Source organism: Pseudophryne corroboree, chromosome 1, assembly GCF_028390025.1.
Source record: "Pseudophryne corroboree isolate aPseCor3 chromosome 1, aPseCor3.hap2, whole genome shotgun sequence".
Taxonomy (NCBI): Eukaryota; Metazoa; Chordata; class Amphibia; order Anura; family Myobatrachidae; genus Pseudophryne; species Pseudophryne corroboree.
This window is the reverse complement of record NC_086444.1, coordinates 743,407,924-743,433,781: the sequence shown is the minus strand read 5'-3', so window position 1 is coordinate 743,433,781 and position 25,858 is coordinate 743,407,924. Positions and strand designations below refer to the sequence as shown.

At 41.9% G+C, this 25,858-nt stretch overlaps 8 non-coding genes across 8 annotated transcripts; all 8 read right to left on the bottom strand.

Moving 5' to 3' along the window:
* Nucleotides 1–845: 845 nt before the first annotated feature.
* On the bottom strand, nt 846–1,043 carry LOC134960622 (U2 spliceosomal RNA). Its single transcript, XR_010187791.1, has one exon. It is a non-coding gene; the product is annotated as a U2 spliceosomal RNA (small nuclear RNA).
* Nucleotides 1,044–2,563: 1,520 nt separating this feature from the next.
* Nucleotides 2,564–2,758, bottom strand: LOC134960356 (U2 spliceosomal RNA). Its single transcript, XR_010187744.1, has one exon. It is a non-coding gene; the product is annotated as a U2 spliceosomal RNA (small nuclear RNA).
* Nucleotides 2,759–4,283: 1,525 nt separating this feature from the next.
* LOC134960544 (U2 spliceosomal RNA) lies at nt 4,284–4,472 on the bottom strand. Its single transcript, XR_010187777.1, has one exon. It is a non-coding gene; the product is annotated as a U2 spliceosomal RNA (small nuclear RNA).
* Nucleotides 4,473–6,013: 1,541 nt separating this feature from the next.
* On the bottom strand, nt 6,014–6,208 carry LOC134960333 (U2 spliceosomal RNA). Its single transcript, XR_010187741.1, has one exon. It is a non-coding gene; the product is annotated as a U2 spliceosomal RNA (small nuclear RNA).
* A 13,807-nt stretch (nt 6,209–20,015) lies between these two features.
* Nucleotides 20,016–20,214, bottom strand: LOC134960499 (U2 spliceosomal RNA). Its single transcript, XR_010187769.1, has one exon. It is a non-coding gene; the product is annotated as a U2 spliceosomal RNA (small nuclear RNA).
* A 1,531-nt stretch (nt 20,215–21,745) lies between these two features.
* Nucleotides 21,746–21,943, bottom strand: LOC134960322 (U2 spliceosomal RNA). The gene has a single exon (XR_010187739.1). It is a non-coding gene; the product is annotated as a U2 spliceosomal RNA (small nuclear RNA).
* A 1,833-nt stretch (nt 21,944–23,776) lies between these two features.
* Nucleotides 23,777–23,974, bottom strand: LOC134960522 (U2 spliceosomal RNA). The gene has a single exon (XR_010187773.1). It is a non-coding gene; the product is annotated as a U2 spliceosomal RNA (small nuclear RNA).
* Nucleotides 23,975–25,662: 1,688 nt separating this feature from the next.
* Nucleotides 25,663–25,858, bottom strand: LOC134960190 (U2 spliceosomal RNA). Its single transcript, XR_010187716.1, has one exon. It is a non-coding gene; the product is annotated as a U2 spliceosomal RNA (small nuclear RNA).

Sequence of the window (25,858 nt, the reverse complement as noted above, 5' to 3'; positions counted from 1 at the left end):
TTTATTAATTACTTAATTTTTAGATTAGGTCTTTTCCAGCCTTCACTTTTGGGCATTGTTTTATTGTCAGAAAGGCCGTAGGAGGATAAAACTTACTCCATTAGAAGAAACCAGAAAAATAAGATGCTTCACAGAGAATAACTCCTCCCTCCTGCTGCTTCTCCCCCCGACTGAAGTCAGTGAACAAATGCAGACCTATAGAATGTTGCCAAGTAATGGTGACATCATCGTTCCATGATGTCACTATTAGCAGCTGCATTCTTTAGAGCTGCAGCTAATGGCTGGAATCAGTTGGAGGGTGGGGCAGCAGTAGGAGGGAGTTGTTCTTTGTGAAGCATCATTTTTTATTTGCCGGCTCCCAATCTTGCAGAATTTGTAACTCCTGCTTCTGGTCTGCATACAAAACAATGCCCACCAATGAGGCCCCAATAGGCCACACTCCAGAAATCCAGTAAGTCATTAAGTATTTTATTTTTGAGTAGGTAATGAAGCTAGTTTGTTTCAGAAATAAAAGTAAGCCATGAAATCCAGGTAGGCCTAACATTCTGAGTATATGTATATGTAGTACTATACATGTAGTACCATTGTAGCATTTAATAATGTTTTCACTAGAAGGACACAGAGTCAGGAACTAGACACAAAATGCAACATTGCAGAGTGGATTTTAACTCCCATTATTTGTTGTTACATTTTAAAAGATAATAATATTCATGAATGCAAAGGTGCACCAAAGTAATCCTTTTGCAAATTGACAAATTTAGGTGGTGCAAGACATTGCAAAACGGACACGCAAGCACACTTAAAGATGAAAAGCAGCAATTGTCTATTTTTGGATGACAGAATAGGAAAGATGCACCGGTCCTGGAAGTACTTCAATACTTGGTCAAAGTGTGGAGTGGACAGAGCAAGGTTTTTTCCCATCTCCCTGTTCTAAAAATATATTTAATATATGGCCTCCAGATAGGGAGCCTATCAGATATTAATTTATAAAAACAGATACTACACTTGCTCTTAGCCAAAAACATCAGCGGCCTACATGCCTGCTTGCCAGTCCCTCCTGACACCCTATCTACATTTTGCACACCAACTCCTATCTGCCTAGGTGACAAGCAGGCACACCCCTGCGTTTGTCACTTGCTAGCTGGAGGCATAATTTGCATGTGCTTAGCCTCTGGAACACACCCACAAGCCGGCTGACAGGCATCCGTCCTGGCTCCATGACTTTAATCTGCACAATGCGGTCCATCAGACAGTATGAAATCCTTCAACGGAATGTTCTCTAGTTCCATGGAATTCTCAGCATTTGAATGCTGTGGCAAGGGGATTTAAACAGGCAGCTTGCAATTTCTGAAACTACAGTAGTGTTATGGAATGTCTGATTTATGATCCGGGTTATATGATGTGTGTGCCTGTGTGCTTTCCATTTTGAAATGTCTTGCAATGGCCTAAATTTGATATTTTTGGAAAATGCTTACTTTGGTGCATCTTTGCATTCACTCATTGGGTTACTCTATTAAAATGTAACAACTGATAAAGGGACTTGATAGTTATTCTGCAATGTAACATTTTGTGTGTAGTTCGTGTCTGCTTAAATTGCACTAAGTCTATTTAAAGCATTTTTATAGGCTGCAATTGGCACTCAGGGTGCTAGGCCTACCTAGGTTAGGTGCATTACTTGTAATTTCTAACTAACTGAGTTAATTCCCTATGCACAAATTAACTGCTTAATTAATTATTTATTTCATTTCTGGATTAGGTATTTTCCAGGGCATTTATTTACTGTCAGAAAGGATGTAGGAGAATAACACTGACTCCATAAGAAGAAACCAGAAAAAAATGATGCTTCACAGAGAATAACTCCTCCCTCCTGCTGCCCCTCCCCCCAACTGAAGTCAGTGAACAAGTGCAGGCCTATGGAATGCTGCCAAGTAATGGTGACATCATCATTCCATGATGTCACTATTAGCAGCTGCATTCTCTAGGGCTGCACTAATGGCTGGAATCAGTTGGAGGGAGGGGCAGCAGTAGGAGGGAGTTGTTCTTTGTGAAGTATAATTTTTTGTTTGCTGGCTCCTAATCTTGCAGAATTTGCAACTCCTGCTTCTGGTCTGCATACAAAACAATGACCATCAATGATGGCCCGATAGGCCACACTCCAGAAATCCAGTAAGTCATTAAGTATTTTATTTCTGAGTAGGTAATGAAGCTAGTTTGTTCGTAACTAAAAGTAAGCCATGAAATCCAGGTAGGCCTCCCATTCTGAATATATGTGTATGTAGTTTTATACACGTACTACAATTGAAGCGTTTTATAATGTTTTCACTAGAAGGCGTGAAATACACACAGGAACTAGACACAAAATGCTACATTGCAGAGCAGATTTTAACTCCCTATATCAGTTATTACATTTTAAAAGATAATAATATTCCTGAATGCAAAGGTGCACCAAAGTAATCCTTTTGTAAATTTACAAATTTAGGTGGTGCAAGACTTTGCAAAATGGACACGCAAGCATACTTAAAGATGAAAAGCAGCAATTGTCTATTTTTGGATGACAGAATAGGAAAGGTGCACCGGTCCTGGAAGTACTTCAATACTTGGTCAAAGCGTGGAGTGGACAGAGCAAGGTTTTTCCCATCTCCATTTTCTAAAAATATATTTAATATATGGACCCCTGGTAGGGAGCCTATCAGATATTAAACTTATAAGAACAGATAGTACACTTGCTCTTAGCCAAAAACATCAGCGGCATACATGTCTGCTTTCCAGTCCCTCCTGACACCCTATCTACATTTTGCACACCAACTCCTATCTGCCTAGGTGACAAGCAGGCACACCCCTGCATTAGTCACTTGCTAGCTGGAGGCACAATTTGCATGTGCTTAGCCTCTGGAACACACCCACAAGCCGGGTGACAGGCATCCGTCCTGGCTCCACGACTTTTGTCTGCACAATGCGGTCCATCAGACAGTGTGAAATCCTTCAACGGAATGTTCTCTAATTCCACAGAATTCTTAGCATTTGAATGCTGTGACAAGAGGATTTAAACAGGCAGCTTGCAATTTCTGGAACTACAATAGTGTTCTGGAATGTCTGATTTATGATCCGGGTTATATGATGTGTGTGCTTGTGTGCTTTCCATTTTGAAATGTCTTGCAATGGCCTAAATTTTATATTTTGGAAAATGTTTACTTTGGTGCACCTTTGCATTCACTCATTGGGTTAATCTTTTAAAATGTAACAACTGATAAAGGGACTTGATAGTTATTCTGCAATGTAACATTTTGTGTGTAGTTCGTGTCTGCTTAAATTGCACTAAGTCTATTTAAAGCATTTTTATAGGCTGCAATTTGCACTCAGGGTGCTAGGCCTACCTAGGTTAGGTGCATTACTTGTAATTTCTAACTAACTGAGTGAATTCCCTATGCACAAATTAACTGCTTTATTAATTACTTAATTTTTAGATTAGGTCTTTTCCAGCCTTCACTTTTGGGCATTGTTTTATTGTCAGAAAGGCCGTAGGAGGATAAAACGTACTCCATTAGAAGAAACCAGAAAAATAAGATGCTTCACAGAGAATAACTCCTCCCTCCTGCTGCTTCCCCCCCCGACTGAAGTCAGTGAACAAATGCAGACCTATAGAATGTTGCCAAGTAATGGTGACATCATCGTTCCATGATGTCCTGCATTCTTTAGAGCTGCAGCTAATGGCTGGAATCAGTTGGAGGGAGGGGCAGCAGTAGGAGGGAGTTGTTCTTTGTGAAGCATCATTTTTTATTTGCAGGCTCCTAATCTTGCAGAATTTGCAACTCCTGCTTCTGGTCTGCATACAAAACAATGCCCACCAATGAGGCCCCAATAGGCCACACTCCAGAAATCCAGTAAGTCATTAAGTATTTTATTTCTGGGTAGGTAATGAAGCTAGTTTGTTTCGGAAATAAAAGTAAGCCATGAAATCCAGGTAGGCCTAACATTCTGAGTATATGTATATGTAGTACTATACATGTAGTACCATTGTAGCATTTAATAATGTTTTCACTAGAAGGAGTGAAATACACAGAGTCAGGAACTAGACACAAAATGCAACATTGCAGAGCAGATTTTAACTCCCATTATTTGTTGTTACATTTTAAAAGATAATAATATTCCTGAATGCAAAGGTGCACCAAAGTAATCCTTTTGCAAATTGACAAATTTAGGTGGTGCAAGACATTGCAAAACGGACACGCAAGCACACTTGAAGATGAAAAGCAGCAATTGTCTATTTTTGGATGACAGAATAGGAAAGGTTCACCGGTCCTGGAAGTACTTCAATACTTGGTCAAAGCGTGGAGTGGACAGAGCAAGGTTTTTTCCCATCTCCCTGTTCTAAAAATATATTTAATATATGGCCTCCAGATAGGGAGCCTATCAGATATTAATTTATAAGAACAGATACTACACTTGCTCTTAGCCAAAAACATCAGCGGCATACATGCCTGCTTGCCAGTCCCTCCTGACACCCTATCTACATTTTGCACACCAACTCCTATCTGCCTAGGTGACAAGCAGGCACACCCCTGCGTTTGTCACTTGCTAGCTGGAGGCATAATTTGCATGTGCTTAGCCTCTGGAACACACCCACAAGCCGGCTGACAGGCATCCGTCCTGGCTCCATGACTTTAATCTGCACAATGTGGTCCATCAGACAGTATGAAATCCTTCAACGGAATGTTCTCTAGTTCCATGGAATTCTCAGCATTTGAATGCTGTGGCAAGGGGATTTAAACAGGCAGCTTGCAATTTCTGAAACTACAGTAGTGTTCTGGAATGTCTGATTTATGTTCCGGGTTATATGATGTGTGTGCCTGTGTGCTTTCCATTTTGAAATGTCTTGCAATGGCCTAAATTTGATATTTTTGGAAAATGCTTACTTTGGTGCATCTTTGCATTCACTCATTGGGTTAATCTATTAAAATGTAACAACTGATAAAGGGACTTGATAGTTATTCTGCAATGTAACATTTTGTGTGTAGTTCGTGTCTCCTTAAATTGCACTAAGTCTATTTAAAGCATTTTTATAGGCTGCAATTGGCACTCAGGGTGCTAGGCCTACCTAGGTTAGGTACATTACTTGTAATTTCTAACTAACTGAGTTAATTCCCTATGCACAAATTAACTGCTTAATTATTTATTTATTTCATTTCTGGATTAGGTATTTTCCAGCCTTCACTTTTGGGCATTTATTTACTGTCAGAAAGGATGTAGGAGAATAACACTGACTCCATAAGAAGAAACCAGAAAAAAATGATGCTTCACAGAGAATAACTCCTCCCTCCTGCTGCCCCTCCCCCCAACTGAAGTCAGTGAACAAGTGCAGGCCTATGGAATGCTGCCAAGTAATGGTGACATCATCATTCCATGATGTCACTATTAGCAGCTGCATTCTCTAGGGCTGCACTAATGGCTGGAATCAGTTGGAGGGAGGGGCAGCAGTAGGAGGGAGTTGTTCTTTGTGAAGTATAATTTTTTGTTTGCTGGCTCCTAATCTTGCAGAATTTGCAACTCCTGCTTCTGGTCTGCATACAAAACAATGACCATCAATGATGGCCCGATAGGCCACACTCCTGAAATCCAGTAAGTCATTAAGTATTTTATTTCTGAGTAGGTAATGAAGCTAGTTTGTTCGTAACTAAAAGTAAGCCATGAAATCCAGGTAGGCCTCCCATTCTGAATATATGTGTATGTAGTTTTATACACGTACTACAATTGTAGCGTTTTATAATGTTTTCACTAGAAGGCGTGAAATACACACAGGAACTAGACACAAAATGCAACATTGCAGAGCAGATTTTAACTCCCTATATCAGTTATTACATTTTAAAAGATAATAATATTCCTGAATGCAAAGGTGCACCAAAGTAATCCTTTTGCAAATTGACAAATTTAGGTGGTGCAAGACATTGCAAAATGGACACGCAAGCACACTTAAAGATGAAAAGCAGCAATTGTCTATTTTTGGATGACAGAATAGGAAAGGTGCACCGGTCCTGGAAGTACTTCAATACTTGGTCAAAGCGTGGAGTGGACAGAGCAAGGTTTTTCCCATCTCCATTTTCTAAAAATATATTTAATATATGGACCCCAGGTAGGGAGCCTATCAGATATTAAACTTATAAGAACAGATACTACACTTGCTCTTAGCCAAAAGTATCAGCGGCATACATGTCTGCTTTCCAGTCCCTCCTGACACCCTATCTACATTTTGCACACCAACTCCTATCTGCCTAGGTGACAAGCAGGCACACCCCTGCATTAGTCACTTGCTAGCTGGAGGCACAATTTGCATGTGCTTAGCCTCTGGAACACACCCACATGCCGGCTGACAGGCATCCGTCCTGGCTCCACGACTTTTGTCTGCACTGATAAAGCTAAATATTTATCTTATTTAAAACCCTTTAAGAGGTCTAAGAACACTGTACGCTATTGACGTATGGAATACCGTAAGGGTACGCACGTTGCGTAACAATCGCTTAGCCGTAGTCGAGACGCTCAAGCGTCACGTTCGCTCACGGCCAAGAGATCACAGGCAGGCACGCTATTGGCTGCCGACTAACGTAATGGTTCGCTATAGCGTAGCGGAGGCTCGGGACCACGAGGAGATCACCAGCGGCACTGACGCTCACAATGTTAAACCTTTATATGTAAACCATGAACAATGTATTATACAGGAAAACCTTAGTGTAGTGATAGAGTGTAGATGCAACACAGTGTAACCTTATTAACTTTAAAGCTGTTCGAGCGTCACCGACGCTCTGAGAATACTTAACACTATAAGAAATACACAAATACTGGGCTTAGGGTCTAACGCCTTATATGAATGTTATACTTGAAAAAGAATAATACAATACAAGTCATACACTACAATATAACATTGACTAACTAACCAGATAACTACACAGGAAATACAATACAATACAATTACGTTTAAGGGAAAATGAGAGAGAAAGAGGAGGAGAGAGAGAGAGAGAGAGAGAGAGATATGGCTCACAATAACAATAAAGACAATATGATTGCGGAGAAAACTTACGCACAAAGGGAACGATCGCATGCGCCTTTCTGAATATCCAGCTCCCGATTATCAGTGATGAGAACCGTTGAAGAGAGTGAGCTGGATCAGGTCGGCTTGTCTATTTATGCCCCACACACAATACAATTCAATGGTCCCTACAATCTCATTGTTCATTGGACACAGGAATTCGTCTTCGCATTATAACAAAAGGTCATAGGTTGATTCATACAGGTGGGCTGAGACCATTTCCAACTGCTCAGGTGGGTGGGAAACTAGGTTTCCCGCCGCATGGATAAGTAAGTGCAAATAATAGTAAATGTACATAAACTTCTTATGTCCATAACTATTCGCACGAGCGATTAATCCGCTTCAAACCAACACCGGAATATTGCTAATTAAATACTCTTCCGATGGATACTAAACACCACTGTATGACCCATGTCTGACCCTTCGTATCAAACAAAGAGGGATCTCTTTGTCCATGAACATGCTATATTAACTAAACTTTCAGAATCTATCAAGGGGACCATGATCTACAAAATACATTATATAGTTAAAATATGTAACGATTGAGTCGCACGCTGGGCACACAGAAACTCTACCGTAAATGCGCATACCATGCGCCTGCGGGTGCACGTAACAGCGGGTATGCGCACGCACGGGAGAGCGCACGCATGCGCAGTGCGGACCTGTATGAGGTGCAAATATGGTAGTGTGCATCGTGATATTTTTCTGACTTTGACAGTCCACCCTTTGGCAGTCAACAATAACTGCCACTTCCTAAAACATTTCAAAACGAGAAAAATATATGTCAGGTGTAAATACATTTCCATGGTTGGGTAAGGGAGGAGAGAAGAAGGTGTGAAAAGGGTATGACCTAGTGAGATAGCAGTAGCATGTGTGTATGAATCCATGTTTGGGGGGTCATGTATCATTGTGCCGTACGTGTTTTAGATCAAGCTTCGAGGTATTGCGAAGTATACATTTGAATTCCTTCTTATCCCGCGGTACGGGTCTGTGGATGGGCTGTCAAACTTTACCGAGCTCTTTTCGGATTTTAGTTGTAACAAAATGGGGGAGCACATTTTAGTTGATGATACATGAATGGGGGGATATGTGATTGCTGATATCTGTGCCTGTATTCCGTATCGACTATGTGTGTCATTACCTGGAGGTTGTAGAGATGAAGATAAAGAACAATTATGGTAAAAGCAGTGGTATTCTATGTCAGGTTAATGAACATTTGTCGGTTGAAGTCTTGTCTGGTGTCTGTTGAATGCAGTCTTCTTTGGGCTTTTGCCAAAAAGTGTGGGCAAAAAGCTTTGTCAATGTCCATAGACTTACAAAAGTGTTGGGCTAGCGTAATTTTAAAATTTCTAGGGAAACTGGGGGTCTATGGCATAGTTCATCAAATATCTGTGTATAAGGTTGTCAAAACTTCTTCTTTAATCCATCAGTTGTCTGTATACAGGATCATCAAATTCCTTGTCCAAGTGGGTCTTTTTACCTTGGAGAAAACGGAAAAACAGGTGAAAGAAACGGACCGTATAATCGCATTTTCATCACATCATTGTCTCTACCGTTGGGTCATAGATCAAATCCATTGGAATTACAATTTCCTCACTCCTTAGACTCATTACCCTGGTACTACGTTTGCACTTCATTAAAGCCTGACCGCATCTAAATATCAAGCCAATCGATATGACGACACCCAAGATACATAGGAGAAACTTCCCTACATCCATTATGACTCCTTGAGCCCATTCTCCTAAACCAGAGAACCAATTTCGCGGGTTCAACCATGACACCCAACCAGTCAGCTCATTACCCACAGCAGCAAGGGTGAGATTGTGTCTCCTGCGAAATTCCCACTTTAATTGGAGAATATCGTCCATCTTTTGGTCTATGACCTCGACCGGATCCTCGGTACTATTCGTAATATATGTGCAGCATTTCACGCCGTACTGCGTTGCCAGTGTGACACAATATCCACCTGTCACTGCTGTGAGATAATTAAGAACCATTCTATGCTGAACCAGTTCTGTTTTATAAGCTTGAAGCTCTCTTCCAGTATACCTAAAAGTGTCATCATACATTTCTGTGATATTGTCTAACAAATTTGCAAGCGCAGATATGTATCTATAGTTCAGCACTCCTCTAGCGGTGCGAGTGAAATCTAACGCAAGTAGGACCTGAATCCCGGTGGATTCATGGATCATGTCAGAGGCCGAATGCTCTGTCCTTTCTGTCAGTTGCCTTTTAACTACGTGCTCGTAGTGGGTGTGAGTATAAGGAGCTTGGGCACCACGGTGTATATCTTTCATTTTGGCATGTGATACAGTCATTACTTCAGGCAGTACTTTTCCAATACAACACAATCCTTCAGAGTTTGGGGCAAGCCACTTATACGCCTTCCTCCCGCATATGAAATATGCATCATCGGGGAGAACATATGGGACAGAGTAGGACATAACCATATTACACATCTTCCATGTGAAATCTCCTACTCCTAATTCTCCCATCTGTCTAGTACACGTATCCGTTTGTACGATATGTGCACAGTATCCTGGTGATACCTCTCCAACTCTCGTAATCCTACTTCCTAGGGTATACCTATATCAGAAAGATTTTTCTCTACTGGCTATGTGGCGTATAAGCTCTGTATCTGTAGGCATTCTATCTGCTCTATATGAAAAGGTCATGGTTTGGTTACTCCATGACACTTCCCAATTTCCCGGCTTTCGGGGATTGGTAATGTTAAAACATATTAGGGATCTATCCACATGATATTGGTGGAGCTTCAAACTAGGAGGACTGGAGATATTAAACCTCCTGTCCACCGGTCTCCCACCCTTTAGCTCAAGTACCTCTCCTACCGTTAAAGGGAATGGTACTAGTCCTGATTTGCTATGACCTTGAGGTACTTGAGAGCATACCCAACAATCTGTTTGATTTAACACACTACCCACTAAGGAGTGATAGTCACTCAATGGATGCCGGTCCATGTGGATATTAAAACTGGATTGGCATTTCTTGATGCACCCATCCTCAACTACATTGTCACAGAGCCTACAGATACAGTTTTCTTCAGCTAACAATCCTTCACAATTCCTTCTATTGTCAATGCTATCGGATCGTTTTCTGATACTCGCCTTTACTTGTTGGTTAAGTTGTTCTTGGAAAACTACGCCTCCATCTTTATCATCAGAACCCATTCCAGAACCTCTCTCGACCTCCATGGTACTCTCGCCGGAACAGACTGCTCTGGTCAACATCATGGTCAACAGGAAAATCCGGATCACAGTCTCTTGGGGCAAGTCCATCTTATAGGAGGAAACGGAGAAGAATGAGAAGGGGGAAAAAAATAGTTGAGGGAGAGGGGATGGGAAGTGGAGAAAAACAATAAAAGGGAACAGGAAATCGACAACTGCTTTTGATCTTGTGATCTTCAATGCTCAGGTGCCGCCTCAGTCCTCCTGGAACAGACACTCCAGTGATACAACTTCCTCTACCGTCTGTTCCTTATCACGGGACCTCTCTGGATCAGCAACCTTCTTACAATGGGACGAATGAACCCAAGTCTCTCTCTCGGCAACCTTCAATGCTGTAGTGCTAGTCAATAAGACTTGGTATGGTCCTTCCCATCTGTCAATAAGGCAACCTGAGCGTAGAAAATTCCGTATCATTACATAATCCCCAGGTTCAATGTCATGACAATTACTATCTGGTAACTCAGGAATCATTAACTTCAAATTATCATTTTGCTTCCTTAACTGTTTACTCATGTTAACCAGGTACTTTACAGTTACTTCATTGTTACACTTCAAATCATCCTGAGGGTTAATCATAACATGCGGTTGTTGACCAAACAAGATTTCAAAGGGAGACAGATTAAGAGGGGACCTGGGAGTGGTTCTGATGCTGTATAGTACAATGGGTAAAGCTTCTGGCCATGTCAATCCTGTCTCTGCCATAACTTTGCTCAGTTTATTTTTAATAGTGCTGTTCACTCTTTCCACCTTCGCACTCGCCTGGGGACGGTATGGAGTGTGCAGCTTACTATCAATTCCCATTAACTTACACATTCCTTGAAAGACATCACCTGTAAAATGGGTACCCCTATCACTTTCAATTATTCTAGGGATACCATATCTACATACAAATTCCTGCACAATTTTCTTAGCAGTAAACATAGCGGGAAATGCTTCGACCCAATTTGAGAATACATCTATACAAACAAGTACATATTTCAAATTTCGACAAGGGGGTAATTGAATAAAGTCAATCTGTATTACCTGAAAAGGGCCGCCTGTAGGTGGGATATGAGATGGTTCTGTTGGTATTGCCTTTCCGATATTCTTTCTCAAGCAGGTAAGGCATGACATTGCTCTCTTACTCGCATGAGATGAAAATCCTGGGGCGCACCAATATGCTCTTACCAACTTGCACATTCCCTCCTTGCCCAGATGAGTCAGCCCGTGTGCTGCCTCAGCTAAACATGGAAGGTATGCTCTGGGGGCCACTGGTTTACCTTGGCCATCCGTCCAGAGTCCTGAGGACTCCTGGCCATATCCTTTTGCCTTCCAGACTGCCTTTTCCTGTGTGGAACACAAATTTTGCATTTCACACAACTTTTGTGTGTTGATGGTATTAAATACCATCAATTGTGTGGTGTCTGTCTGTCTGGGGGTACCAGCTGCTAGCTTAGCAGCTTCGTCTGCTCGGCTGTTACCAAGTGATACTGGGTCCTGGCTATATGTGTGTGCTTTACACTTGATAACAGCCACTCTGTCGGGTTCCTGTATCGCTGTTAGAAGCCTTTTGATGTGAGCTGCATGCGCTACCGGTGTACCAGCTGCCGTCATGAAATTTCTGAGGCGCCATAGGGCTCCGAAATCATGGACTACCCCGAATGCGTATCTAGAGTCGGTGTAGATATTGGCTGACTTGCCCTTAGCCAATTCACATGCTCTGGTTAGGGCGACCAGTTCAGCAACCTGGGCTGAGTGAGGTGGGCCTAGCGGTTCTGCTTCTATGGTGCCTTGGTCATCTACGACTGCGTATCCAGTACACAAGTCTCCCGAGTCCGACTGTCTGTGACAACTACCATCCGTGTAGAAGGTAAGATCTACATCTTCCAGTGGGTTGTCACTGATGTCAGGCCTTGCGGTGAAATTTTGGGTCAAATATTCCATACAATCATGTGTGTCCTCCTTTGTATTAAATCCTCCTTCCCCACCACTCTCATTCTCCACCCTTTGTGCCTGTCCAGGCACACCTGGGAGATATGTTGCAGGATTTAATGCACTGCATCTCCTTATGGTGATGTTTACGGGGGCCATTAGTGCCAATTCCCATCTTGTAAACCGCGCTGATGAGACGTGCCTGGTTTGGGCAGAATTTAGCAAGGCTGACACTGCATGTGGTGTATGAATTGTGAGGTTGTGACCTAGCACTACATCTTCGCTTTTTGTTACTAGCAATGCTATCGCAGCAACGCTTCGCAAGCATGTGGGGAGGGATCGCGCTACCGTATCTAGCTGAGCGCTGTAGTATGCTACCGGCCTGCTGGCATCACCATGCTTTTGGGTTAGGACGCCTGCCGCGCAACCAGCACTTTCTGTTCCGTACAGCTCAAAGGGTTTCCCATAGTCTGGCATACCTAATGCTGGCGCCTGCGTTAGGCACTGTTTTAGTTTCTCAAATGCCATCTCGGATTCGTCTGTATGCGAAATCCGATCAGGTTTGTTTGATGAGACCATCTCCTGCAAAGGTAACGCTAGAATGGAAAATCCTGGGATCCAGTTACGGCAATATCCACACATTCCTAAAAACGTTCTGATCTGTTGCTGGGTTTGAGGCAGAGTCATGTCTCTAATTGCTTGAATTCTATCAGCGGTCAGGTGTCTCAGTCCTTGTGTTAGACAGTGTCCCAAATATTTTACTTTAGTTTGGCATAATTGTAATTTGTCTTTGGAAACCTTGTGTCCTGTGTCTGAAAGATGAAACAGGAGCTGTTTCGTATCCTTCAGGGATGCTTCCAATGAATCTGAACACAGTAGTAAATCATCCACGTACTGTATCAATATTGATCCACTCTCTGGTTGGAAAGACTGTAAACAATCATGCAAAGCCTGGGAAAATATACTTGGACTGTCTATGAAACCTTGTGGTAATCGAGTCCAGGTGTATTGGACTCCTCTTTATGTAAATGCAAACAAATATTGGCTGTCAGGGTGCAGAGGTACCGAGAAGAAAGTGGAGCAGAGGTCAATAACAGTGAAAAGTTTCGCAGTGGGAGGGATTTGCATAAGGATGACAGCTGGATTTGGCACTACGGGGAACTGACTCTCAACTATTTTGTTAATCCCCCTTAGATCCTGCACTAGCCGGTAACCCCTCCCCCCACTCTTTTTCACAGGGAAGATGGGACTATTGGCTGTGCTGGATGTTCTTACCAGAATGCCCTGTTGTAGCAAGCGCTCTATTACTGGGTACACTCCTAACTCCACCTCTGGCTTCAGAGGGTATTGTGGGATTTTTGGAGCTATCCTACCATCTTTTACTTGTACAACTACCGGAGCTACGTTTGCCATTAATCCAGTGTCCTGTCCATCTTTAGTCCAAAGTGACTCTGGTATCTGGGATGTCATTTCTTCTACTTGGGATGGAGTCCTATTTGTCATAACGGTATGTGTCATTAATTTTGATGGGGAGTCTAACATGTCTCGCACTTCCTGAGCGTGATTCTCAGGTATGTCCAAGAATACACCTTCAGGAGTGCAATAAATGACGCACCCCATTTTATACAATAAGTCTCTTCCCAGGAGATTAGTCGGTGCCAATGCAGCCAGCAAAAAGGAATGCTTGGTATGTAAAGGCCCTATTGTAATCTCGGCTGGTTTGCTAACAGGGTAATGCTGGACTACTCCCGTTGCTCCCATGGCTGGAATTGTCTTACCAGTGGTTCTCATGCCCACTGTCGAATTTATCACTGATTTGGCCGCCCCCGTATCTACAAGAAAGTTTAATGATTTACCAGCTACATTAATTGCAATTTCGGGTTCACTTCCAAGACTTGCAATCAATTTTACTGGCTGCAGATTACAGGTATGGCCACACCCCTATTGGGTATGGTGACCTCCCTGAATCCCGCTGGCAGCAACTACTTGTGAAGGAGTTAACTGGGAACTAGCAGAGGCTTGCCAGTCTCTGTTCGGGGGGTATCTTTTTGTTTCCCCTGCATGTGGCTCATAACTCCGTCTCTGTGGACCCTGATCCCAATTTCGTGTGTCATGTCGTGGTCTAGGGGGTTGGTATGGTTTTTGTGAATTTTTCACTCTACAGTCTCGTGCCATGTGTCCCTGTCTATGACAAGAATAACAAGTTACCACATTTGACTTACCCACAGGGTTTGGTGATTTATACAAAGGCTGCCTTGTGGTCAGGGCCTGTATACTTACGGCCATTAATTTATCACCTTGTAATTCCCTGTGTCTGGTGATATTCCGATCGTGATCAATAGCTGCCTCTCTCAAAGTAGCCACCGACAGACCTCGCCAACATGGTTGCGTGGTCTGTACCCTTGTTTTTAATGCTTCTTTCAAACCATCCATTAACACAGATACTGCTACTTCTCTATGGTTTATGTTGGTTTTAATGTCCTCTATGCCAGTGTATTTTGCCATTTCTAATAGTGCCCGGTGAAAATACTCAGCAGCTGTTTCTGACTCTTTTTGTTTAATGGAAAAAATTCTATTCCATTTGGCTACAGCTGGAAAATACTCCTTTAACTGTAAATGTATTCTTTTTACGTTGTCTTTGTTGTACTTTCCTAGGGTCAGGGAATTCAGACACTATGGTTCTTAATTCCATTCGGGAAAATGGGCTGTACATGGCAATGTTCCTAACAGGAGTGACTCCTGAAGTGTCAGTTTTTCCATTTGGCACTGCTATTACCCTAACAGGATTTAGTCTAGCAACATCATTCTGTGTAGATTCTACAGCCTGTGGTGAAATGGTTTCAGCATAGTGTATGGTGCCGTACTTACCCGTAGATACGACCTCACCTGTCATCCGCTAGGGGCCTTTGTTACTAATCTTAAGGGTTGGGCCGTGCCTACTGTAGTTTCTGATATGGTGGCTGATAGAGAGAGAGCCGATATTGTTGCTGATTCGTCCTCTTGATCACACTCCTGGGGAAAGTTCAAAACAGGGTACAACTTGCACGGGTTAATACTTGCATTGGTTAACTTATTAACATTTACACAGTTGCTAAGTGTTTGTTTGTTACACCCTAGTGCGTCATTCTCCGCAACCAATTTCTCTCCTGTTACGTAAGGTGGCGGTGGTGCCGTGGCTATCAGTTTCCTGATAGGGTTAGATCCCGCCGCCTGAGCCAATCCTCTCTGTATTTCACCCTCCTGTTGCCATAACTGCAAATAATCATAATGTTTGATCCGTCTCTTTGTTGATTTAATGAGACATATCCTTCTCCTTAGATTTTGTAACACTTCTGGGCTAAAGCTGCCTACTCTTGGGAACTTCTCCCCGTCATGTACCGTCATTCTCTCCCATTCATCACATAAAACTTCTGTGTGTGAACCGTATTTTTCACACATTACGTACCTTGCCGACCCGATTGGTCGGTTCACTGAATCAACCCGAACCGAGGTTGATCGCCCCCTACCTGAACAATTGGCCCCCATACCTGTAGGTGTTGCTTTCTTCAGCGAACCCTTACAAAACCAAAATGTTCAAGATAGGCTGACGGTGGCGGTTTACCGAGTACCCCACTCACTCGCCCACGCCGACCAATACGACCTACACACTGTCCTAGTGCTGGCGTACTCGACCCAGGGCCCCTGCGACCTGAACCGCTATTTACTGGAACATGTGAGGGTGATCCGCAGAGCACTTACTCTTTCCAGTAACTATTGGTTGCTGGATAGTTCCTTAGTGACCAGCGAACTTCCCTTAAAATAAAAAAATTACACAAATCACGTTAGAATGTACAAATAGCGTTTATGACCCCTTTTGTACACAAATGGCACTGGGTCAGATTACTAACTAATGCACACAATTACGTGCAGTACAATCGTTCTGCACATAAGCAACTAATCTTATGTGCGGAGCGACCAGTGGAATCGAAAATTACGGCTGCGAATTCCTTCAGCCAGAGCTTTATGGCCTATATGGGTTCCGCACCAACCCTTCCTGGTGTTGTGCTACTTGTCTCTATAGCGGACTTCTTAGTCTGCTGTAACTGGACCTCCTGGTCTTGTTATAAGACCTCCTGGTCTGCTGTTACAGTGTGACCTCCTGGTCTGCTACACTCTAATGCTCAAATTTTATGTTTAACAAGGGATGCCTCCCTAGCCACCATGTACGTCACTTACATGCATGTACCTCACGAGAACTCGACTTCTTGTGGTTCAACCACAAAAATTGTAGAACTTATATAATTGCAAATACTCACTCACCACATGTACACTTTTGTTTCTATTTCTATTTCTGCGCAGAAATTTTCTTTCCTTTAGACCAGATGTGTTGTAAATTTGGAGAAGGATCTGTTAGTCTAAATTTCGGACACTAAAATCGACTTGAGCTATTTATCGCGTTGCCACCTTTTCGCCTGTTAAAATAACACTAGTGTGTGATTTGAGTTACGTGGGCGTACCCGGACGCTCCGTTGCGTAATATACGCTGCGTGCATCGGCCTTTGAGTTGCGTACGCGAGTCTCAGCCCTTTGTTAGAGACACGTTTACACAAAGCAAATATCCACCGTAACACAATTTACACGTTTATCAATGTAGATGATCCTCGATCATCTACCGAACACCACACCAATCTCTCCTTGTATCTTTAGGTAGAGCTGCGTGCGTGCTTTGCAATTTATCCCTTAATGTATTACTTTTACACTTTAACTATGAAATAGCGACAAATCTCTCTTAGCACGTTTATCAATTATAAAATGGCAAACAGGAGAGTGATATATGAAAATACACGAATAAAAGAAATGCAGATGTGTGCGTACGCAAGACAGAAATAAACAGTTTTAAAAGACACTAGCGTGTTGTTCTTACCTCCGGTTCCGGATTCCCTCAGCACCCTTTACTAAGCGAAGCAGACGCTTATCCAGACAGCACTACGAGGAATATGATCTCCCGCCCTTTGCTGATGGATAATGTCTGCTGAAATTACCTAGCAGAGATATGTGAAGGACGGACGAGCCGCCAATTGATAAAGCTAAATATTTATCTTATTTAAAACCCTTTAAGAGGTCTAAGAACACTGTACGCTATTGACGTATGGAATACCGTAAGGGTACGCATGTTGCGTAACAATCGCTTAGCCGTAGTCGAGACGCTCAAGCGTCACGTTCGCTCATGGCCAAGAGATCACAGGCAGGCACGCTATTGGCTGCCGACTAACGTAATGGTTCGCTATAGCGTAGCGGACGCTCGGGACCACGAGGAGATCACCAGAGGCGCTGACGCTCACAATGTTAAACCTTTATATGTAAACCATGAACAATGTATTATACAGGAAAACCTTAGTGTAGTGATAGAGTGTAGATGCAACACAGTGTAACCTTATTAACTTTAAAGCTGTTCGAGCGTCACCGACGCTCTGAGAATACTTAACACTATAAGAAATACACAAATACTGGGCTTAGGGTCTAACGCCTTATATGAATGTTATACTTGAAAAAGAATAATACAATACAAGTCATACACTACAATATAACATTGACTAACTAACCAGATAACTACACAGGAAATACAATACAATACAATTACGTTTAAGGGAAAGAGGAGAGAGAGAGAGAGAGAGAGAGATATGGCTCACAATAACAATAAAGACAATATGATTGCGGAGAAAACTTACGCACAAAGGGAACGATCGCATGCGCCTTTCTGAATATCCAGCTCCCGATTATCAGTGATGAGAACCGTTGAAGAGAGGGAGCTGGATCAGGTCGGCTTGTCTATTTATGCCCCACACACAATACAATTCAATGGTCCCTACAATCTCATTGTTCATTGGACACAGGAATTCGTCTTCGCATTATAACAAAAGGTCATAGGTTGATTCATACAGGTGGGCTGAGACCATTTCCAACTGCTCAGGTGGGTGGGAAACTAGGTTTCCCGCCGCATGGATAAGTAAGTGCAAATAATAGTAAATGTACATTAACTTCTTATGTCCATAACTATTCGCACGAGCGATTAATCCGCTTCAAACCAACACCGGAATATTGCTAATTAAATACTCTTCCGATGGATACTAAACACCAATGTATGACCCATGTCTGACCCTTCGTATCAAACAAAGAGGGATCTCTTTGTCCATGAACATGCTATATTAACTAAACTTTCAGAATCTATCAAGGGGACCATGATCTACAAAATACATTATATAGTTAAAATATGTAACGATTGAGTCGCACGCTGGGCACACAGAAACTCTACCGTAAATGCGCATACCATGCGCCTGCGGGTGCACGTAACAGCGGGTATGCGCACGCACGGGAGAGCGCACGCATGCGCAGCGCGGACCTGTATGAGGTGCAAATATGGTAGTGTGCATCGTGATATTTTTCTGACTTTGACAGCACAATGCGGTCCATCAGACAGTGTGAAATCCTTCAACGGAATGTTCTCTAGTTCCACAGAATTCTTAGCATTTGAATGCTGTGACAAGAGGATTTAAACAGGCAGCTTGCAATTTCTGGAACTACAATAGTGTTCTGGAATGTCTGATTTATGATCCGGGTTATATGATGTGTGTGCTTGTGTGCTTTCCATTTTGAAATGTCTTGCAATTGCCTAAATTTTATATTTTGGACAATGTTTACTTTGGTGCACCTTTGCATTCACTCATTGGGTTAATCTTTTAAAATGTATCAACTGATAAAGGGACTTGATAGTTATTCTGTAATGTAATATTTTGTGTCTAGTTCGTGTCTGCTTAAATTGCACTAAATCTACTTAAAGCATTTTTATAGGCTGCAATTTGCAATTCAGGGTGCTAGGCCTACCTAGGTTAGGTGCATTACTTGTCATTTCTAACTAACTGAGTGAATTCCCTATGCACAAATTAACTGCTTTATTAATTACTTAATTTTTAGATTAGGTCTTTTCCAGCCTTCACTTTTGGGCATTGTTTTATTGTCAGAAAGGCCGTAGGAGGATAAAACTTACTCCATTAGAAGAAACCAGAAAAATAAGATGCTTCACAGAGAATAACTCCTCCCTCCTGCTGCTTCTCCCCCTGACTGAAGTCAGTGAACAAATGCAGACCTATAGAATGTTGCCAAGTAATGGTGACATCATCGTTCCATGATGTCACTATTAGCAGCTGCATTCTTTAGAGCTGCAGCTAATGGCTGCAATCAGTTAGAGAAAGGGGCAGCAGTAGGAGGGAGTTGTTCTTTGTGAAGCATCATTTTTTATTTGCAGGCTCCTAATCTTGCAGAATTTGCAACTCCTGCTTCTGGTCTGCATACAAAACAATGCCCACCAATGAGGCCCCAATAGGCCACACTCCAGAAATCCAGTAAGTCATTAAGTATTTTATTTCTGGGTAGGTAATGAAACTAGTTTGTTTCGGAAACAAAAGTAAGCCATGAAATCCAGGTAGGCCTAACATTCTGAGTATATGTATATGTAGTACTATACATGTAGTACCATTGTAGCATTTAATAATGTTTTCACTAGAAGGAGTGAAATACACAGAGTCAGGAACTAGACACAAAATGCAACATTGCAGAGCAGATTTTAACTCCCATTATTTGTTGTTACATTTTAAAAGATAATAATATTCATGAATGCAAAGGTGCACCAAAGTAATCCTTTTGCAAATTTGCAAATTTAGGTGGTGCAAGACATTGCAAAACGGACACGCAAGCACACTTAAAGATGAAAAGCAGCAATTGTCTATTTTTGGATGACAGAATAGGAAAGGTGCACCGGTCCTGGAAGTACTTCAATACTTGGTCAAAGCGTGGAGTGGACAGAGCAAGGTTTTTTTCCCATCTCCCTGTTCTAAAAATATATTTAATATATGGCCTCCAGATAGGGAGCCTATCAGATATTAATTTATAAGAACAGATACTACACTTGCTCTTAGCCAAAAACATCAGCGGCTTACATGCCTGCTTGCCAGTCCCTCCTGACACCCTATCTACATTTTGCACACCAACTCCTATCTGCTAGGTGACAAGCAGGCACACCCCTGCGTTTGTCACTTGCTAGCTGGAGGCATAATTTGCATGTGCTTAGCCTCTGGAACACACCCACAAGCCGGCTGACAGGCATCCGTCCTGGCTCCATGACTTTAATCTGCACAATGTCGTCCATCAGACAGTATGAAATCCTTCAACGGAATGTTCTCTATTTCCTTGGAATTCTCAGCATTTGAATGCTGTGGCAAGTGGATTTAAACAGGCAGCTTGCAATTTCTGAAACTACAGTAGTGTTCTGGAATGTCTGATTTATGATCCGGGTTATATGATGTGTGTTCCTGTGTGCTTTCCATTTTGAAATGTCTTGCAATGGCCTAAATTTGATATTTTTGGAAAATGCTTACTTTGGTGCATCTTTGCATTCACTCATTGGGTTAATCTATTGAAATGTAACAACTGATAAAGGGACTTGATAGTTATTCTGCAATGTAACATTTTGTGTGTAGTTCGTGTCTGCTTAAATTGCACTAAGTCTATTTAAAGCATTTTTATAGGCTGCAATTGGCACTCAGGGTGCTAGGCCTACCTAGGTTAGGTGCAATACTTGTAATTTCTAACTAACTGAGTTAATTCCCTATGCACAAATTAACTGCTTAATTAATTATTTATTTCATTTCTGGATTAGGTATTTTCCAGCCTTCACTTTTGGGCTTTTATTTACTGTCAGAAAGGATGTAGGAGAATAAAACTGACTCTTTAAGAAGAAACCAGAAAAAAATGATGCTTCACAGAGATTAACTCCTCCCTCCTGCTGCACCTCACCCCAACTGAAGTCAGTGAACAAGTGCAGGCCTATAGAATGCTGCCAAGCAATGGTGACATCATCATTCCATGATGTCACTATTAGCAGCTGCATTCTCTAGGGCTGCACTAATGGCTGGAATCAGTTGGAGGGAGGGGCAGCAGTAGGAGGGAGTTGTTCTTTGTGAAGCATAATTTTTTATTTGCTGGCTCCTAATCTTGCAGAATTTGCAACTCCTGCTTCTGGTCGGCATACAAAACAATGACCATCAATGATGGCCCGATAGGCCACACTCCAGAAATCCAGTAAGTCATTAAGTATTTTATTTCTGAGTAGGTAATGAAGCTAGTTTGTTCGTAACTAAAAGTAAGCCATGAAATCCAGGTAGGCCTCCCATTCTGAATATATGTGTATGTAGTTTTATACACGTACTACAATTGTAGTTTTTTATAATGTTTTCACTAGAAGGCGTGAAATACACACAGGAACTAGACACAAAATGCAACATTGCAGAGCAGATTTTAACTCCCTATATCAGTTATTACATTTTAAAAGATAATAATATTCCTGAATGCAAAGGTGCACCAAAGTAATCCTTTTGCAAATTGACAAATTTAGGTGGTGCAAGACATTGCAAAACGGACACGCAAGCACACTTAAAGATGAAAAGCAGCAATTGTCTATTTTTGGATGACAGAATAGGAAAGGTGCATCGGTCCTGGAAGTACTTCAATACTTGGTCAAAGCGTGGAGTGGACAGAGCAAGCTCTTTTCCCATCTCCATTTTCTAAAAATATATTTAATATATGGACCCCAGGTAGGGAGCCTATCAGATATTAATTTATAAGAACAGATACTACACTTGCTCTTAGCCAAAAACATCAGCGGCCTACATGCCTGCTTGCCAGTCCCTCCTGACACCCTATCTACATTTTGCACACCAACTCCTATCTGCCTAGGTGACAAGCAGGCACACCCCTGCGTTTGTCACTTGCTAGCTGGAGGCATAATTTGCATGTGCTTAGCCTCTGGAACACACCCACAAGCCGGCTGACAGGCATCCGTCCTGGCTCCATGACTTTAATCTGCACAATGTGGTCCATCAGACAGTATGAAATCCTTCAACGGAATGTTCTCTAGTTCCATGGAATTCTCAGCATTTGAATGCTGTGGCAAGGGGATTTAAACAGGCAGCTTGCAATTTCTGAAACTACAGTAGTGTTCTGGAATGTCTGATTTATGATCCGGGTTATATGATGTGTGTGCCTGTGTGCTTTCCATTTTGAAATGTCTTGCAATGGCCTAAATTTGATATTTTTGGAAAATGCTTACTTTGGTGCTTCTTTGCATTCACTCATTGGGTTAATCTATTAAAATGTAACAACTGATAAAGGGACTTGATAGTTATTCTGCAATGTAACATTTTGTGTGTAGTTCGTGTCTGCTTAAATTGCACTAAGTCTATTTAAAGCATTTTTATAGGCTGCAATTGGCACTCAGGGTGCTAGGCCTACCTAGGTTAGGTGCATTACTTGTAATTTCTAACTAACTGAGTTAATTCCCTATGCACAAATTAACTGCTTAATTAATTATTTATTTCATTTCTGGATAAGATATTTTCCAGCCTTCACTTTTGGGCATTTATTTACTGTCAGAAAGGATGTAGGAAAATAACACTGAGTCCATAAGAAGAAACCAGAAAAAAATGATGCTTCACAGAGAATAACTCCTCCCTCCTGCTGCCCCTCCCCCCAACTGAAGTCAGTGAACAAGTGCAGGCCTATAGAATGCTGCCAAGCAATGGTGACATCATCATTCCATGATGTCACTGGGGGTAATTCCAAGTTGATCGCAGCAGGAAATTTTTTAGCAGTTGGGCAAAACCATGTGCACTGCAGGGGAGGCAGATTTAACATGTGCAGAGAGAGTTAGATTTGGGTGTGGTGTGTTCAATCTGCAATCTAATTTGCAGTGTAAAAATAAAGCAGCCAGTATTTACCCTGCACAGAAATAAAATAACCCACCCAAATCTAACTCTTTCTACACGTTATGTCTGCCTCCCCTGCAGTGCATATGGCTTTGCCCAACTGCTAAAAAAATTCCTGCTGCGATCAACTTGGAATTACCCCCTATTAGCAGCTGCATTCTCTAGGGCTGCACTAATGGCTGGAATCAGTTGGAGGGAGGGGCAGCAGTAGGAGGGAGTTGTTCTTTGTGAAGCATAATTTTTTATTTGCTGGCTCCTAATCTTGCAGAATTTGCAACTCCTGCTTCTGGTCTGCATACAAAACAATGACCATCAATGATGGCCCGATAGGCCACACTCCAGAAATCCAGTAAGTCATTAAGTATTTTATTTCTGAGTAGGTAATGAAGCTAGTTTGTTCGTAACTAAAAGTAAGCCATGAAATCCAGGTAGGCCTCCCATTCTGAATATATGTGTATGTAGTTTTATACACGTACTACAATTGTAGCGTTTTATAATGTTTTCACTAGAAGGCGTGAAATACACACAGGAACTAGACACAAAATGCAACATTGCAGAGCAGATTTTAACTCCCATTATTTGTTGTTACATTTTAAAAGATAATATTATTCCTGAATGCAAAGGTGCACCAAAGTAATCCTTTTGCAAATTGACAAATTTAGGTGGTGCAAGACATTGCAAAACGGACACGCAAGCACACTTAAAGATGAAAAGCAGCAATTGTCTATTTTTGGATGACAGAATAGGAAAGGTGCATCGGTCCTGGAAGTACTTCAATACTTGGTCAAAGCGTGGAGTGGACAGAGCAAGGTTTTTTCCCATCTCCCTGTTCTAAAAATATATTTAATATATGACCTCCAGATAGGGAGCCTATCAGATATTAATTTATAAGAACAGATACTACACTTGCTCTTAGCCAAAAACATCAGCGGCCTACATGCCTGCTTGCCAGTCCCTCCTGACACCCTATCTACATTTTGCACACCAACTCCTATCTGCCTAGGTGACAAGCAGGCACACCCCTGCGTTTGTCACTTGCTAGCTGGAGGCATAATTTGCATGTGCTTAGCCTCTGGAACACACCCACAAGCCGGCTGACAGGCATCCGTCCTGGCTCCATGACTTTAATCTGCACAATGTGGTCCATCAGACAGTATCAACAGAATGTTCTAGTTCCATGGAATTCTCAGCATTTGAATGCTGTGGCAAGGGGATTTAAACAGGCAGCTTGCAATATCTGGAACTACAATAGTGTTCTGGAATGTCTGATTTATGATCCGGGTTATATGATGTGTGTGCCTGTGTGCTTTCCATTTTGAAATGTCTTGCAATGGCCTAAATTTGGTATTTTTGAAAATGCTTATTTTGGTACACTTTGCATTCACTCATTGGGTTAATCTATTAAAATGCAACAACTGATAAAGGGACTTGATAGTTATTCTGCAATGTAACATTTTGTGTCTAGTTCGTGTCTGCTTAAATTGCACTAAATCTATTTAAAGCATTTTTATAGGCTGCAATTTGCACTCAGGGTGCTAGGCCTACCTAGGTTAGGTGCATTACTTGTAATTTCTAACTAACTGAGTGAATTCCCTATGCACAAATTAACTGCTTTATTAATTACTTAATTTTTAGATTAGGTCTTTTCCAGCCTTCACTTTTGGGCATTGTTTTATTGTCAGAAAGGCCGTAGGAGGATAAAACTTACTCCATTAGAAGAAACCAGAAAAATAAGATGCTTCACAGAGAATAACTCCTCCCTCCTGCTGCTTCTCCCCCCGACTTAAGTCAGTGAACAAAAGCAGGCCTATAAAATGTTGCCAAGTAATGTTGACATCATTGTTCCATTATGTCACTATTAGCAGCTGCATTCTTTAGAGCTGCAGCTAATGGCTGGAATCAGTTGGGGGGAGGGGCAGCAGTAGGAGGGAGTTGTTCTTTGTGAAGCATCATTTTTATATGCTGGCTCCTAATCTTGCCGATTTGCAACTCCTGCTTCTGCTCTGCGTTCAAAACAATGCCCACCAATGAGGGCCCGATAGGCCACACTCCAGAAATCCAGTAAGTCATTAAGTATTTTATTTCTGTGTGGGTAATGAAGCTAGTTTGTTTGTAAATAAAATTAAGCCATGAAATCCAGGTAGGCCTCCCATTCTAATTATATGTATATGTATATGTAGTACTATACATGTAGTACCATTGTAGCATTTAATAATGTTTTCACTAGGACAGGCATGTCCAAACTGCGGCCCTCCAGCTGTTGAGAAACTACACATCCCAGCATTCCCTGACACAACTTTAGCATTCTCTGACAGAAAAACGGTGTCAGGGCATGCTGGGATATGTAGTTTCACAACAGCTGGAGGGCCGCAGTTTGGACATGCCTGCACTAGGAGGAGTGAAATACACAGTCAGGAACTAGACACAAAATGCAACATTGCAGAGCAGATTTTAACTCCCTTTATTAGTTGTTACATTTTAAGAGATAATAATATTCCTGAATGCAAAGGTGCACCAAAGTAATCCTTTTGCAAATTGACAAATTTAGGTGGTGCAAGACATTGCAAAATGGACACGCAAGCATACTTAAAGATGAAAAGCAGCAATTGTCTATTTTTGGATGACAGAATAGGAAAGGTGCACCGGTCCTGGAAGTACTTCAATACTTGGTCAAAGCGTGGAGTGGACAGAGCAAGCTCTTTTCCCATCTCCATTTTCTAAAAATCCATTTAATATATGGACCCCAGGTAGGGAGCCTATCAGATATTAAACTTATAAGAACAGATACTACACTTGCTCTTAGCCAAAAGCATCAGCGGCCTACATGT